The sequence below is a fragment of the Lynx canadensis genome, chromosome A1, assembly GCF_007474595.2.
Source record: "Lynx canadensis isolate LIC74 chromosome A1, mLynCan4.pri.v2, whole genome shotgun sequence".
In the NCBI taxonomy this organism is placed as follows: Eukaryota; Metazoa; Chordata; class Mammalia; order Carnivora; family Felidae; genus Lynx; species Lynx canadensis.
In genome coordinates, this window is record NC_044303.2 from 208,762,687 (window position 1) to 208,778,823 (window position 16,137).

The following is a 16,137-nucleotide window of genomic DNA, read 5'->3' on the forward strand; positions in this document are numbered from 1 at the left end:
GCAGGTGCTACCGGGGACCGAACTTGTGTACCCAACCGGGGTGTGCCGGGCCGTTCATTCTGCACTGGCCACGGCTCGACAACAGAAACCAGTGGGCAGGGGGATGCTGGCGACAGGAGGCAGCTGATCAGACCCCTGGATCTGCCCGAGGGACCGGGTGGGAGTCCTTGATTATGCTCTTAGCCTGAGACTCAGAGAACCGGATGCAGGCTTCTCCGCCCCGGGGGGGCCCACCCTGTTGGTGGGGACCACTCGCCCCTCTCCCTGACCTCACCCACCATCCTAGTGCTGCCTGCTCGGTCCCCTTCATCCTCTTCTCCTGTCGTCCCCCAGACTCTTGCCTCTTGCTTAGGGTGTCTGCCTGCGAAGGCAGTTTGGGCAGAAAGTTCACCGGGTTCCCTGGGTCTAAGGAAGCACCCGTCCCTTTAGAAGTCAGTTTTCCAGGAGCTCCAGAAGTTGTTCTACACGGTGCGCCAGTTCTCACAGGGGCAGCTGTGTCGTGGCGCCTTGACTTGGGCTGGCCTGGCAGGAACGGGACAGGAGGGAGGGACGATCTGAGATGCTCCACTGGCAACAACAGGCAGGACGTGTGAAACGAAAGGAGTTCTCAGGAGGCCATGGTGGTGTGGTCCCAAGCAGTGAAGGCCAATGGGAGGGCATGAAGGTGTCAGGTGGCATCTTCAGTTTCAAGTTAATAACTTCCAGTCTGTTCCTTTTTTTTTTTTTTTAAGTTTATTTATTTATTTTGAGAGAGAGAGAGCATGTGAACTTGAGCAGGGGAGGGGCAGAGAGAGAGAGAGAGAGAGAGAGAGAGAATATCCCAAGCAGGCTCCATGCTGTCAGCACAGAGCCCGCCTTGGGGCTCGATTTCACAAACTGCTGGTTCATGACCCTCCACTCAACCTACTGAGCCCCCCCAGATGCCCCTCGGTCTGTTCTTTTCTCTTTTTTAATTTTTTTAAATGTTTATTTATTTCTGAGACAGAGACAGAGCACGAGTGGGGGAGGGGCAGAGAGAGAGGGAGACACAGAATCAGAAGCAGGCTCCAAGCTGTCAGCACAGAGCCCGATGCGGGGCTCGAACTCGCGAGCCGCGAGATCATGACCTGAGCCGAAGTTGGCCGCTCAACCGACTGAGCCATCCAGGCACCCCTGTTCTTTTCTTAATGAAAGCTAATGTCACCATTCTGATGAGGGGGCATCAAAGTGGGGTGTAGTCCTCAAGGTGAGATGTGTGGTCCTGGAGGTCAAAACTACTTCCATAATGACATTAAGATTTTTTAAAACGTTGATTCTCTCCTAAGTGTATAGGGGAGGACCATAAGGTCTCTCGGTGGATCTGAAAATCAAACTGACAAAGACAGGTGAACAGGAGAAAAGTATACACGTTGTACTGAATTGTTCCACATACACGGGAGCCTTCGTAAGAGAATGAAGACCCCACGAACTGGCCAGCGCAGGCAGCTTTTATAGTCTTTAGACAAAGAAACAATACATTTGTGAAGATCTGTCAAAACAAAGAAGCTTGGGCTAGGGCTGGGAATGGTGAGGGAGTAACTGGAAAGGGAAGAGTGAGTTTAACAAGGTTTATTTGCGGATTCCTCTGATGCCGTCTCAGGGCTGACGGGAGTCTGTCTTCAGCGAAGGAGAACATATGTCCTGCCTTCAGGCAGAGAAGGGAGAGCTTTTTCTGCCTTTACTGCTCCTAATTGTCTTCGGCTCAAAACAATTTTTATGTCAAAGAGGCACATCCTGGGGTGATATATTCTGGTTTCCTTCAAGAGTATCACGGAATTCTTTTAGGGAGATGACATCCTCACTCTGATGACAAGTAGAATGCGTGCTTCTGAATTCTTATGTTTTAAGGGTTTCCCAGTTTCAGTTTCTACTACAGTAAATATCAGTAAATATAATCCAGTAGATACAACAAAAGCTTTTGGGGGGCGCCTGGGTGGCGCAGTCGGTTAAGCGTCCGACTTCAGCCAGGTCACGATCTCGCGGTCCGTGAGTTCGAGCCCCGCGTCGGGCTCTGGGCTGATGGCTCAGAGCCTGGAGCCTGTTTCCGATTCTGTGTCTCCCTCTCTCTCTGCCCCTCCCCCGTTCATGCTCTGTCTCTCTCTGTCCCAAAAATAAATAAACGTTGAAAAAAAAAATTTAAAAAAAGCTTTTGGGGGGTTCGGTACTTTTTAAGAGTGCTGAAGAGTTCCTGAGACCAAAAAGTTTGGGAATTGCTGCTTTAGATCTTCTATTTCTGCCCTTGTTCTGTAGGTCTGGAGAAGGAGGTCCCGAAGAGAGAAGGAGATTCATTGCTTGAGGTCGCACAGAGCTCAAGGCAGAGTTGGGAAGAAAACTCTGTACCCACCATGTCACCCAGGTCACTTTGCCAATTAACCACTGGCCACGGCACTGAAGCTCCCACGTTCCCTCACTTCCCTCCAGGTATGTGGGGCAGGGGTTTATTGGTCTCCTTTCCCTCCTGCCTCCTTGTCCACTACCCCTGGGGCGGAGGGGGTCTCTTAGTGTGAGAATGCAGGAAAACAACGCTACAGGAGGCCACTCATATAAGCCAGGTTGGCAAAGCAGGGCTTGCTGTGCTCTCCTCTGAAGGGTGTTAGCTTTCTCAGACGGCGCCAGGAGGAGATCATTCTTGGACAGGAAGATTGAAACAGCAGAGCAAGGCAGACTGGTCTGCAGCAGACTCCATTTTGGTTGAAAGGTGACCAGACAGGAATAGTCAAGATCTACTTTGCCTCATTCTAACTGTGACCCTAATCTGCTGTGACTAAGGTTACTGTCTTTCTGTTGATGGACTGCTCCTGTGGCCCGTTGAGACATTGTGAGACATAACAGTTGGGGTCCGTGTAAAAGGAGCCTTAGAACTATCTAGTGCATTTGCTCATTCATGCGGTGGTGTTTGTTGAGTACCTGCCGTGTGCCTCATACAGGTCTGGGCTCTGGGGATACAACGTGATGAGACAGACATAGGTCCTTCTCTCATGGAGACCACCTCTTAGCAGGATGTCCACTCCCTCCTTTTCAGATGCCTGAGGCTCAGAGTGACTTGTCCAAAGTCATACAGTCAGGTGAGAAAAGAATTTGCTGAGTATGTACCGCTGGTCCCCTGGAGGATAGAGCAGAAATAGACAACCCAGCCGGTGCCACAAACAAGCTTGTTAGAGAGATGAGACTTATGCCCAAGATAGTATAAGGATTTAGGCAGCACAGGCTAGGTGAGTAGACAGTAATTATTTAATTGCTTTAGTTACTTAAGGGCAGTTTTTGTGCCAAAACAAATTAGTCAGGGGGGTTGTTTTTGTGTTTGTTGTTTGTTTCTTTAAAGTTCAATTTATTAAGGTACACATTTGAAACTCAAGTTCTTGATTTTAAATTCTGCTTATAAATAAAGATTTGTACATCTAGAAAATCTGAAAAATCATTTTTGAAGGCCTTAGATTAACATGTTGTATCACTTCCAAATGCAGTTAAACTACTTTAAATATTTTAGACTGTGTGTACAAATTTAATACATTTGATTTCCTTTTTAAGTAACTCAATTGCCTGATTTAACAAAACATCCTGAGTACTTGAATCAGCTCTTAAAGAATTAACGGGTCACAATCTTAAAAGTGTGGTGGTTGGAGGCATCACAATCCCAGACTTTAGCCTCTACTACAAAGCTGTCATCATCAAGACAGCATGGTATTGGCACAAAAACAGACACACAGACCAATGGAATAGAATAGAAACCCCAGAACTAGACCCAGAAACGTATGGCCAACTCATCTTTGACAAAGCAGGAAAGAACATCCAATGGAAAAAAGACAGCCTCTTTAACAAATGGTGCTGGGAGAACTGGACAGCAACATGCAGAAGGTTGAAACTAGACCACTTTCTCACACCATTTACAAAAATAAACTCAAAATGGATAAAGGACCTAAATGTGAGACAGGAAACCATCAAAACCTTAGAGGAGAAAGCAGGAAAAGACCTCTCTGACCTCAGCCGTAGCAATCTCTTACTCGACACATCCCCAAAGGCAAGGGAATTAAAAGCAAAAGTGAATTACTGGGACCTTATGAAGATAAAAAGCTTCTGCACAGCAAAGGAAACAACCAACAAAACTAAAAGGCAACGAACGGAATGGGAAAAGATATTTGCAAATGACATATCGGACAAAGGGCTAGTATCTAAAATCTATAAAGAGCTCACCAAACTCCACACCCGAAAAACAAATAACCCAGTGAAGAAATGGGCAGAAAACATGAATAGACACTTCTCTAAAGAAGACATCCAGATGGCCAACAGGCACATGAAAAGATGTTCAGCGTCGCTCCTCATCAGGGAAATACAAATCAAAACCACACTCAGGTATCACCTCACGCCAGTCAGAGTGGCCAAAATGAACAAATCAGGAGACTATAGATGCTGGAGAGGATGTGGAGAAACGGGAACCCTCTTGCACTGTTGGTGGGAATGCAAATTGGTGCAGCCGCTCTGGAAAGCAGTGTGGAGGTTCCTCAGAAAATTAAAAATAGACCTACCCTATGACCCAGCAATAGCACTGCTAGGAATTTACCCAAGGGATACAGGAGTACTGATGCATAGGGGCACTTGTACCCCAATGTTCATAGCAGCACTCTCAACAATAGCCAAATTATGGAAAGAGCCTAAATGTCCATCAACTGATGAATGGATAAAGAAATTGTGGTTTATATACACAATGGAATACTATGTGGCAATGAGAAAAAATGAAATATGGCCTTTTGTAGCAACGTGGATGGAACTGGAGAGTGTGATGCTAAGTGAAATAAGCCATACAGAGAAAGACAGATACCATATGGTTTCACTCTTACGTGGATCCTGAGAAACTTAACAGGAACCCATGGGGGAGGGGAAGGAAAAAAAAAAAAAAAAAAGGACGTTAGAGTGGAAGAGAGCCAAAGCATAAGAGACTGTTAAAAACTGAGAACAAACTGAGGGTTGATGGGGGGTGGGAGGGAGGGGAGGGTGGGTGATGGGTATTGAGGAGGGCACCTTTTGGGATGAGCACTGGGTGTTGTATGGAAACCAATTTGTCAATAAATTTCATATATATAAAAAAAAAAGTGTGGTGGTTAAAAGAAAAGCTTAAGTTTTCTTAGATGTTTCAATGCTATATAAACTTAGTGAGGTTTCTACTTGAAGTCAAAAGTCTAAATTAGTTATCCACCTGACATTCAGGATGAAATTTCAACATTGATCTCTTTACAACTGAAATAGGCCAAATTATCCTAAGTTTTTCACATACCTAAAATACCAAACGTGCACAGATTCCTAAGGCAAAATATTAATGCTGTAGTTTTGATACTCTTAAACATTTCTATACTTGGTTTTACCTCTTTCTCAAATAAAAGGTATCAGGGGACAATTCAGATCATCCTGCCGTATTCTCGGCGTTTGGGGGGTTGCTTTCTCAGCTTGCTGGAGATTACACAGCAAGCAGAGATTTTGGTCTAGATACTGACTCAACCCTCACCTGTTGCCCCCATTGTCAAGAACGCTCCTTGCGGTGTCCCCAGGCATGGCTTTCCCTTTCATGTTGGACAATGAGTGATCCTGCTGTTCAAAGAAACTTTCAGCTTGCCTTCAATTTGATTGGTCATTTGGTTGAATTTTACTTTTCTTTGGATCTTAAGATACGTAAAAGTATTTTATGTCAAACACAAAACAGCCTTGAATTGGGAGATTCCTGCGTTGTCTGATCACCCCTATTTTTAGAACCTCACAACTCCTAGGAGTATTAAGATGTCAATGTGTGTTCTACTGTGGGTAGTGAGTCACTTCCATCTGTGACATGTGGACAGGCCTTCCTCTACTTCACGGTCACATTTTAAGGGGCACCTGGATGATTTGGTCGGTTAAGTGTCCAACTTCAGGTCAGTCATGATCTCAGGGTTTGTGAGTTCAAGCCCCGCGTCAGGCTCTCTGTGTTTCCCTCTCTCTCTGTTTCTCCCTCTCTCTCTCTCTCTCTCTCTCTCTCTCTGTCTCTATCTCTCTCTCTCTCTCAAAAATAAACATTTAAAAAAAATGTTAAGTCACATTTTAAGATGAGGCCCTGGCCTTCGAGGAATGTACGATTTGGCATTCTTTTCTTTTTCCAGAGCTCCTTAAAGAGGTACATTTCCTCAGATATACCTCTTGAAATCTCTCCTGCACCTGCCACAGGACGGCCAGTGTACCTGCAAGGGGTGTCACAGATATTGGAGGAATTGAATAGGAAATTATGGGAAACTGTGGACTTGAGTGGAAAGTTGAGGTAGAATTGATTCAGTAGAGACACAGACTGAAGGTTAATCTTTGAAGAAGTCGAGCAGCACAGAGGGTGTAAACTGACAGAAAGGTAAGATCTAAGGAGGCATCCTGTAGGTTGATGAGAATGAGAGAGTTCAGAGAAACATGATAATAAGAAATAAATGGAGCGGGCGCTGACCATAGCCAGCCTCTCTCTTACATGTTGTGGATGTGTTGACTAACTCACTTCCTTCTCCCGGCATCCCTAGAGGGCAGATGCCATCATTATTGCCATTTTTCCAGAAGGAGGAAAGAGCTGTACCAAAGAGCTTAAGTCACGTATTCTCGGACTGTGTGTGGGATGATTGAAGATCTTTCAGCAGACACTTCGGTGTGACCTGTGAAGAAGCAGCGGTGTCCCCCGAGCCCCCCTTCCCAGTCTTGCTGGCTGGGCCTGCCGTCAGAGTTCGGTTCTGTCTGCCTGGAAGCTATCCTCTCATGCGAGGTGCTCGCCGGAGTGCTTGAGGATGGAGCAGGGCCAGGCCAAGCTTGCAAAACAGATTTAAGGCGAGGGTTTTGTGCCTGCTTGGCGATAGTGCTGCTTGTTTAGCAGAATTTGATCTCAGACTTGCTGCCATGGTAACGGGCACCTGTCAGTGAGCTTGTGCAGGGCTGCCTTACCTCTGATCTCCAGAGATTGCTATTGTCTCCCAGAAGCCGTGACAATTGCCTAACTACCCCACAGCCGAGGGCAGCTTGAAACTGCCCCAGGTCACATGGCTGCTAGGTGGCAGTGCTCACATAAAAGATGTCAGCAAGGCACTCATCTTTCATTTTTTATTTACTTATTAAATAAAAGGTATTAGCACGGCACACTGCCACTCTGTCAGAGGAGGTGCACACAGGCCAGCAGGGTCCTGGCGAGGGGGCAGGGCTTTTGGGCAAAGGGCAGAACTAGAGACAGTAGTTGTTTTAAGAGGAGAGATTCCTTCGAGTCAGGAAAGGGGGTGATGGCATGAAGGCCTAGAATTAGGCACCTCTAATTCTAGAGGTGGAGGGAGGAGAAGCTTCTGCCTGGTGGCTCGCGTTTCCTTGGTGACGCGGAGATCCAGGACTCGGGTTGAAGTAAAGGGGGTGGGATTGGTAGAGGGCTTAAGTTCAGCGGCGACTGGACACAGTGCCTTTTGTTCGCCTCGTTCACAGTCGTCTGGGAAGCAGGGCTATCCGGGACCAGGAGGGTAGAGCTTCTCTGAAGAGAAGCCTAGGAGGCTGAGCATAGATGGCCCTAGGGTCTAGGTAGAGCGTTTGTCCTGACCCCTGGCACCTATTAAGATGTCCAGGTCATTCAATAGGAGGCCAAGGATCCCTGCCCGTCCTTCTCATGATCAGTGAGAAGAAGGACAAAGCACAGGCTGAGGGACCAAGTAGCCAGAGACACTTGCTCAGCAGGGCTCAGCGAGTCTGGAAGGGGAAGATGATGGGGCATTTTCCAGTCTCTTCCGAAAGTGCATGGGAGTTTTGGATGCGCGTCTTGAATTTTAAGACTCCCTGAGGTCAAAGAGGAGGACAGTCAGTTCTGGAGGAGATTAAATGGCTTTGCCTTTTGTTTCTCTGCAAGAGCTGATGAATAATTCAAGGCAATGGTGAGGAAGTGGGCTCTGTAGGACAGGCCAGCTTGGAGCAGGTTCATCCTGGTGGGTTGCCGTGGGACTGAGCTCTGTCTCCATCTTGTATGCTCCTCAGCCTCCCTGGCCCTGAGCCCACATGGCTCCCGTGGAGCCGTGCTCCCTTTCAGCCAAGGGGATGAATGTCTGCTACAGAAAGGCCCTGGAAGAACTTCAAAACTCAGGCAGAGACAAGCAGGCGTGAAGAGGCCAGCTGCCTTCCTCTCGGGCATTTGCTTTGTACTGCGAGGACCAATGAGGGGCACTGCTAAGGGACGGGGAGAGGTGAGAAAGTGGGTTGGCCGGCTGGGGAGTCCCACAGGCCTGCTGGACCTTGCTCCTGCCTGCCCATGTGTGGCCACGGGCTTCTTTCTCTACTCAGCTGGAGACAGTCTGTCCGGGACGGACAAAATGCACCTTTTAAGTAGCCCTTCCCCCCAGGACTCACCTTTGATCTCAATTTGCTGGTTCCCGTTTAAAGGAGTAGATGTCAAGAGCCCTCCAATGCAGCAGATGCCCACCTCCAGCTGGAACTGAATTTACACACCAGTAAATCAGAGAGTTAATAATCAAACTGTCTGGATTTTGCCTTCAAATTCGGCCATCAGTGTATTCTTATTGTATCCTGTAGCACCTAAAAATACCTTTGAGGCACTTTAAGTACACAAAACACCACACTGCTTGTCTTTGTTAAGAGTGGCCGTGCAGGGGCGCCTGGGTGGCGCAGTCGGTTAAGCGTCCAACTTCAGCCAGGTCACGATCTCGCGGTCCGTGAGTTCGAGCCCCGCGTCAGGCTCTGGGCTGATGGCTCGGAGCCTGGAGCCTGTTTCCGATTCTGTGTCTCCCTCTCTCTCTGCCCCTCCCCCGTTCATGCTCTGTCTCTCTCTGTCCCAAAAATAAATAAACGTTGAAAAAAAAAAATAAAAAAAAAAAAAAAAAAGAGTGGCCGTGCAAAGGTCCTGGCACCAACGCCTGATGACCCAACGCAAGAGCCGGCTGCCGCCTTCCTCACCGCGTGGAAGACTTGAAGACTTGCCTAGGCAGCCACACGTGAAGGAAGAGAAAAGGGTGTCCGTGCAAAATAATGGCATTTCTGGGTATCATGTTTTCTTTATGTAGGTAGTCAGCTCTATGAAAGTGTGTTTAGCGACTCAGTCATAAACGAATTTGAGAACTTTTGGCAGTCAAACCAAGGTCTTGTATGGGACAAGGGAATGGATGTTGATCTCAGGAAACCCCTCATCAGTCTTCAGCAATGTTCCCCAAAATACAGAGGAAGGGAACCCCTGTGTGGGTGCAAATTCTCCTCCAGGACTCAACCTCCTGACTTAAAGGCACTCCCTGCAGTCAGCGTGGTCTGACCCCTTTTTGGTCTCCCAGGAAAAATTAGACATCTTCATTCGAACAGAAGTCCTCACTGTTTTGTAAAGTAGTGCTCCCCTCTCCAAATAAAAACATGGACCTGAGAGTAAAGGAATGGTGTCATGGTACTGTGAGTGTGTGTGTATACTGGGACGTGGGGGAGGGGCCCTGGGGGAGTCACTATAAACACAGAGCCATGAGAATCTGCTCATCACTTAGCAAGCACAGATCGAGTGCCCACAGAATAGCTTGATGTAGGAATTAGATGAATTGAGACAATAGTAACAATGATAATAGAACACTTTCTATGACTAAACTCTATTCCAAGTGGCTATGATCTGAATATTTGTGCCCACCCCATCAAATTCATGTATTGAAATCAAACCCCTAAGGTGCTGGCATTAAGAAGTGGGGCCATTGGGAAATGATTCGGTTGCTAGAGCAGAGCCCTTATAAATGGGATTAATGCCTATAAAAGACGCCAGAGAGTTCCCTTGTCCCTTCTGCCATGTAAGGGCACAGTGAGAAGACAGCCATCAGTGGGAAAGCTGACTCTCAGCAGACACAGAATCTGCCAGAGCCATAATCTTGGGCTTCCCAGCAGCCAGAACTGTGAGAAACCCATTTCTGTTGTCCTTAAGCCTCCCGGTTTGTGATATTTTTTATTATAGCAGGTGAAGAAAGTAAAGCACAAACCCTCCTATGTTTTGGGAAATGTGTAATTTGGTGAAGAGGAACACTGTATACCCAGGTACCAGAAAACACAGGAAGATATAATCAATATTAATAGGGGGGGTGGGGGGGAGAAACAAAGAAACTATGGAATTGCCCGAGAAGGAGATATAATTTCTGAACTTGGAGGCAGGAGGTGGGAAAGGCTTCCTGGAGAAGAGCATTCCTTCTCCTTTCTTGGTCCCATTTGTGAGCCAAATGATAAGCTGTATTAAGTCTAATAAACCTAAGAATAGTTCTAGAGATTTAACTGCCCTGGTGTTTGGAATGAAATTAGGTTAAACAAAGAACTGATGTTGGCATCTTCTGACTTGCCGGAAGTTCACGTCTACGGAGTCTTGTGAGGATCCCACAGATGCTCCACTGACTGCTGCTTCTGAGGCCACCTGCTCTTCTTTGAGTTTCAGCCTCCTTTGAGGTATAGAATCTCTCCGAAATCATCTCTTACTTGGGATTACTGATTTTATGTTTCATTTGAGTAGGAGTGTAGGAACAAAAAGAGCTTTCTTACTTCTTTTCTCTGCAATAGACAATTTTCGACAATACTATTGGTTAAATAGTCATCTGTGATGTTACCTTTAGGATATAGTCATCATTTATTATATTCCTTATTCCTTCTGTGGAAAAACCAACTCGTTTGTGATGAAAAGGAGCAAAAGAATATTATTGCATAAATATAGAAGTTATTTCAAAAAAAAAATTGTTAACTGTCTTTTTTTTGAGACATTGTTGGGGCAGAGAAGGCAAAGATGAGTTCTGGTCCTGAACATCGATCAGTTCACAATATAAAAGGAGCAAAGCAAACACACACACACACACACACACACACACACACACACACACACAATGAGGCAGCTGCTAAAGAGAAGCTGCAGAGAAGGAAATGCCCCTGGGTGGAGGGGGGGGGGGACTTCACTGTTTCATTTCACTGCACACCTTCCTGTGCTGGTGCCCTGAACCCCTGGTAATCTGCATAAAAGAGACAGGGCAGTCATTTTGAGTTGTTTCTGTCCTATCCAGAGAATCTAGCCAGGTTAGGTAAAGTGACAGGCTAGGGCCAGGATTTTAGAACTTGTAAATATTCGGCTGCCTGTCTGTGAGCTGACCATGGTGACAGTTAGCCATAGGCCTTTGCAGATGAATTTCCCAAGGATTTTCAGATTAATGAGTCCAGAGAGCCTCCCACAGGGGCAAGGAAGTCACATTATCAGATTACCAGAAAACAGGGGAATCTAAGGGTTTAAATGAATGATGGGACACCAGGAGTGACTGTCAGACTGGTTTCTCATAAACACTTCTGTTTCCAGGATGTGCAGGGAAATGGGGTGGCTTCAAGCATGTGTGACTTCAGGGAAGAGGGAGGTGGTTTTCCAAGTGTATCTTTGATCCCTTGCCCCTGTGTTTGCACATACACCCATGAATGCTCTTCGAGCCTGCAAAAGCCACCCCTCTGCAGTGGACATCCATCATGACATCTAACTGCTCAGCACTTCCCCAAGACCCCGTGTGGGTTTGAAATTTTCCTGATTTCTGATTCCAGTTCCCCAGAAAGGAGCGAGAAATCGTTCCCCAAATTCCTTTGCAGCTGGATAGAAGCATAGGGCTGGCCTCCTTAGATGCACGCATGCAAGACTTTGATTAGAAGGAGAGTTTGCAGAGTCCAGAGTGCTGAGTAGAAGACTTTCAGTTAGGGTGACAGAGAGACACGGCGTCTACGGAGGCAGAGGTGACGATGGTCCCAGGTACAGTTCCCGAGACTGTACCAGCAGTCTCTCCTGGAACAATTAGCCCGTGCAATAGCCAGTGTAGTGCAGTGACCACAGTTGGGGTAACCATAGTGAATTCTGTCTGCAACCAAGCATCTGTCTAACTCTCTTTGTACATAGAGGGCGTACCAAGAACTCAGCAGAAAAGTGAATATTTTCATGTAATATTTTAGTCAACATTAAGATATTCCAGCCTTGCCAAAAATGTATGCATGTGTTTTATCCTTACTTCAAAGTCAAAGAAACAGAAAAGTCTAATGATCCGCTCAAGTGATATAGCACACCCAGATTCAAGCTAGAAGCCGGCTTTCTGACTCCTAGTGCTTTCCTTTCTCCACAAAGTCTTGCCTCAGCATGTAAAGAGACTTGGATCTCATTCCTGATTGAAATTCAACTAGAAATTCTCAAAAACACAACAACCCTTCCAAGGAGCTGTTGGCTTAGGGTGCTCACATGACAGTGAGCAGGGTTGGGACCAAAGTGAAGAAGTACAAAATTTAATGGTCACCAAAAAAGGCAGTGATCCAGGCAATATTTTCATGCAATATTTTAAAAATCGAACTGAATGAAAAAAGCCATGATGAGCCAAGATCAACATTTTAGATACAAACAGGATCAGGCTGCATGATTATTCGCTTTGTCCCAAGTTCCGATAGAGTTCTGATCCTGTCTTTTGGGAACTTACACATGTTATTTTAAAATAAGTTAACGACCCAGATTAAGCCACCTAATTGCCTTCTCAGATGTTCCAAGTTTGAATCTTTCCCTTCCAGTGTGTGAACTTTCTCCAGCAGAATACATAGCAGCATCTCTCTGTGAGCATTCCTGAGCCCATACATTTGGATTAGATCAGAATATCTGCGTCCAGGCCTGTCTGGATCTTGCAGAAATATTAGCTCTGGCTGAATCTCCAAAATAACAGAGTAAAGAGACAGAACGAAACCAAAGGAGACATAAGATTAAATTGTAATGAATATCTGGGCTGTTGGCTGTCCAGCACCTATACGTAGATGCCTGGATAAGTCGTAACGATGATAATGGCGATTAACATTTATTTGCCACTGTTCCAGAAACTGTGTAAGACACTTTAAACAGCTGATGGTTCTTGTCACAATCTGTGTAAGGTAGGAGGAGCTCATGGGGAAAGTGAGGTTGAAATCCCTAGTTGACAAGTTCCAGAGCCACAATTCAAGCCCAGGTCTCACAAACTCTCAGGTTCAAGGCTTCCTGCTACAATCTGTTTCCTTTCAAGAAAGTGGACTTGTTACCTTCAAGAAATCAAGGAGGCTGAGGACTATGGAGCACCCAGACGGGACTTGCCCAGCAAGCCAATGGATGTCATTCTACTGATGGCCTCGGGAAAGCCTCACCTTCTCTTTGATGAGTGGGTTGCACTCTCTGTCCAGTGACCAGGCACCACTGAATTATCCCTGCCATGCTGCAAAATCTTTCTTGTCCCAAAGGATAGCCTTACAGATGTGTATGCTCATTACATTATGCTGGAAGTTCTAATACAACAAGAACATCTTCAGAAGGCATCCTGACACAGATGGGGAAACTGAGGCTCGGGTAAGTAAAGCAATTGCAATACTGAAAACTGGGGCTAGAATCCAGTTCTCCTGACCCCCGGGTAGGTAGTAGTCCTTCACTGCACCATATAGCCACTCAGAGTAAGTCTGCTCCCTGTGTGTCCAAAAGACGATGCTTCATCACTGAGGCTTGAGACTCTCCTTCAAAGAGTTTGTAGGCCAGAGTTCAAACACTGGCATCTTATGGGCCAAATCTAGTTTACAGGTGTGCTTTTATTCTTAGTTTGAAAAATGTTTTTTTTAAACATTTGGACTAGCTGATACCCTTTTAAAAATCAAGGGTTTTCAGATACAAATCCAGATTTCTGTCTTCTTTTGAAAAATTCCAAGATCGGGACACATTGGAACCATTTTCAAAGATGACAACTATTGGCCAGGACTGGTGGCATGTTGGAGCCCACTCAGACTGACTCATAAGAACCAAATACAAAGTGTTCAGGAATGTTGAAAGCCAATTGTTAAACACTTGATAGCCTGAAACCAGCCATAGTGGGATGATTTACTCAACAGATATTGGCCAAACTACAAATTAGAGCTTTTATTTCCCCTGTCTTGACCTGCCTTCCTCCTGCCCTCCCTCTCTTCCTTCCTTCATTCTCCCCTCCTCCCTCCATCTTTCCTTCTGTCTCTGGCTCTGTCTTTCTCTCCTCTCGCTCACTTGCTCACTTGCTTACTTACTGTTTTTCTCCTTTTCTTGGAGTCCCAGTTTATCACCATAACGCTGGCTGGAACTTAAAGGGGATTCACGTTGTTTAGAAAAGCACAGTCCTGCTGGGCCTTCTTCACTTGCTTATGTTATCCCCTGGCTAGGGAAGGCACTGGAATTTTCATCTCCTGTAATAGACTATGGATATAAATGGTGATCTTCCTAAAGCAAGCTTGTGCATTGTTGAGTCAGGGAAAAGAAGTCGGTCACCACAATCTGGACTTTAAGCTCTTTTAAAACATTTCTTATTCAAGTATAACACAGATGTGCAAAACCTAAAAGCCCAGCTCAAGGAACTATCATAAAGTGAGGTTCATTCAACAATATTCAATTCAAGAAAGAAAATATTGACAGTATAAGCAGAACTTCCTCCTTTTCCCCCTTACTGCTCCCTTCCTCCTTCCCAAAGGCAACTATTCTCCTGACTGCTGACACTATAATTTAGTTTTTCCTACTTTTGAACTTGATGTAAATGGGATCTAGGGTGTATATATATTCTTTACCTCTGGCTTCTTTGATTCAACCTCCTATTTGTGAGTTCCAGTCATTTTTTGGAATGGGTGAATGCCACGGTTCTTTCTATGAATATTCCACAATTCATTCATTCATTTTACTACTGGGTGGTTTCCAAATTGAGCTATCTTAGCCCAGGTTCCCCCAAAAGGAGAGCCTGAGATAAAGGTTTACCTGTGAAAACTTCATTTGAGAATGGTTTTCCTGAGAATTGGTATGCAGGCCAGGTAGAGTGAAATGGAAGAAGGGAGGGCCCCTCTGGATGTGTTTCTAGGTTAACCACTACCATGGTCGGCTGGTGCTCAATCCTGTCAGGGTCTTTTGAGGGACTGTATGCAACGCATTTCAGAACCGCTCACCAGGGAGAACAGCAGTGGAAACATTTGTTCATTGCCCATTGGCTCCTGCCCCCCGTTGGTCAAGGATGATCCCATCAGTATAACTTCTCTTCTTCCAGGTTATGCACGCGTGAGAGTTTCGAGGGAATCCCAAGGCAGAGAGGCTGTGTTGCAGGAAGTCAAATGTATGTGGTGCAGGTCTTAGACACGGCATTACTGATTTCACCCACAAGAAGCCAAAGTCTGCGTGAAACCACCTGTGTCAGCAAAGGTAAGGTCAAGTGGATTTTGAGGTTGTGCAAAAGAGATGCTCGTGTATTGGCTTTTTTGAATCTGTGAGCATTTTTACACATGTGTCTTGGTGCACATGTGTACATATTTCTGTTCGTCTATTCGTAGGAGTGGAATTGTTGGAACAGAAGATATTTACATATTTAAGCTTAGGAGATATTGCCAAATAGTCTTCTAAAGTGCTCATATTTATTTCCATTCCCACCAGCCACGTATGAGAGTTGAAGTTGCTCCAACATTTTGTGTTGTCGTATCTCTTTTTAAAATATCATTTAAATGTATATGTGTATATATATCTCACTTTCTAATGGCTAAAGATTATTGCCAGAATGTGTCTCCTTCTCTGCTTGGTTCACTTAGCACCACATTTCACTCTGGTCACTGGAGTGCTGTTGTATCCTGGGCTGCAGATGTGCTCATGTATTCTGGGCTATTGTGGTGAGATCAACAACTTTGCACTTGACCTCAGTGGCAATCCAAAGAAAACAAAGGGAAAGGAACAAGACATTTAACATCCCCAAAAGAAGTCACCATAATTGATTATATTTCATTTATCAGGAAACCATTCCAAGTCTTTGACTAATTTGAGACTCCCCATTGTGATAGAGAATCTCTTCCTTTATGAGATGGTATAATCCTTGCCAGCAGTATCCAGGGGCCTTCTCTGCTCAGAGTCTTCTCTGCTCTAGGCTGTCTGTAACATGTACTCTTTAACAGAGAAACAGGAAGGAAGGAGAGACCACCTTTCAAGGTCTGGCCCCAGACTCCCTTTCTCCTTAGTTCCCACCCAAGGTGGACCACCCCTGACTCCTCTGTAATGCAACGAAACAGTCAATGCTCTCATTCTGAAGTGCTCCCTTCACTTCCACCGACCATAATAAAATTTTGGCCTAAGCTTCAGAGGAA

General features: G+C 45.7%; 1 long non-coding RNA gene across 3 annotated transcripts in view; it reads left to right on the forward strand.

Annotated features, from left to right (window-relative positions):
* LOC115524543 overlaps positions 1–15,210 on the forward strand; it is a 116,188-nt gene extending 100,978 nt beyond the window's left edge. For 2 of the 3 annotated variants that reach the window (XR_003972128.1, XR_003972131.1), the window contains exons 4-5: positions 2,269–2,439; positions 6,540–8,635. This is a non-coding gene — a long non-coding RNA (uncharacterized LOC115524543). Of the gene's footprint in view, positions 1–2,268; positions 2,440–6,539; positions 8,636–15,059 lie in introns of those variants that run through there. The other variant, XR_003972134.1, reaches the window with a different exon arrangement.
* Positions 15,211–16,137: the final 927 nt, after the last annotated feature.